Source organism: Mustela putorius, unplaced genomic scaffold (genome assembly GCF_011764305.1).
Source record: "Mustela putorius furo isolate JIRA1106 unplaced genomic scaffold, ASM1176430v1.1 tig00000056_pilon_pilon_pilon, whole genome shotgun sequence".
Lineage (NCBI taxonomy): Eukaryota > Metazoa > Chordata > Mammalia > Carnivora > Mustelidae > Mustela > Mustela putorius.
This window is the reverse complement of record NW_025421263.1, coordinates 1,242,155-1,243,089: the sequence shown is the minus strand read 5'-3', so window position 1 is coordinate 1,243,089 and position 935 is coordinate 1,242,155.

Sequence of the window (935 nt, the reverse complement as noted above, 5' to 3'; positions counted from 1 at the left end):
TTATTATATGAATAGTGTAAGATGGGGGTCCAATTTCACTTTTTTTTTTTTGCATGAGTTTATTTCATTTCCCAACACTATATGTTGAGGAGATGACCCTTTGTCCATTGGATGTTCTTGGCTTACTTATAAATATTGGCCATATGTGCAGAGATTTAATTTTAGAGTCTCTTTTCTGTTCCAATGTGTCTATTTCTATGCCAATAACATACTGTTTTAATTACTGTAGCTTACTAGTATAGTTTAAATCAGGAAGTGTGATACTTCTGGGTTTTTTTCTCCTCATGATTGCTGTGGATATTTGGCATCTTTTCTTCTATACAAATTTGCCATATAGAATACCACTGGAATTTTCTTTTAGTAGTGATCTTATGGGGGGCACCTGTGTAGCTCAGCTGGTTAACTGTCTGACTCTGGGTTTTGGCTCAAGTCATGACTCATGGTTGTGGGATTGAGCTCTGTGTTGGGCTCTATGCACAGTGAGGAGTCTGCTTCAGATTCTTTTCTTCTCATTCGCTCTCTCTCAAATAAGAAAATAAAACCTTTAATAATGATCATATGGTATGTATGAAGTTGGATATATTAACTTTCTCATTGTCATTATTTCTTTAAAAATCTATACAGAATTTAAATTTTTTTAATGGTATTCTTAATTGAAATATAGTTAACATACAATATTACATGAGATTCAGGTGTACAACGTAATGATTTGAGAACTCTGTACATGTGCTTATGCTCACAAGTGTAGCAACAAAATCATCATTGATTGTATTCCCTATGCTATGCCTTTTTTGCCATGACTTATTCATTCCATAACTGGAAGACTGCATCTCCCATTTCCCTTCACCTACTTTGCCCATCCCTCTACCCTCTTCTCCTCTCGCAATCACTCTCTATTTATGAATCTGTTTATGATTTTCATTTTTTGCTTATTT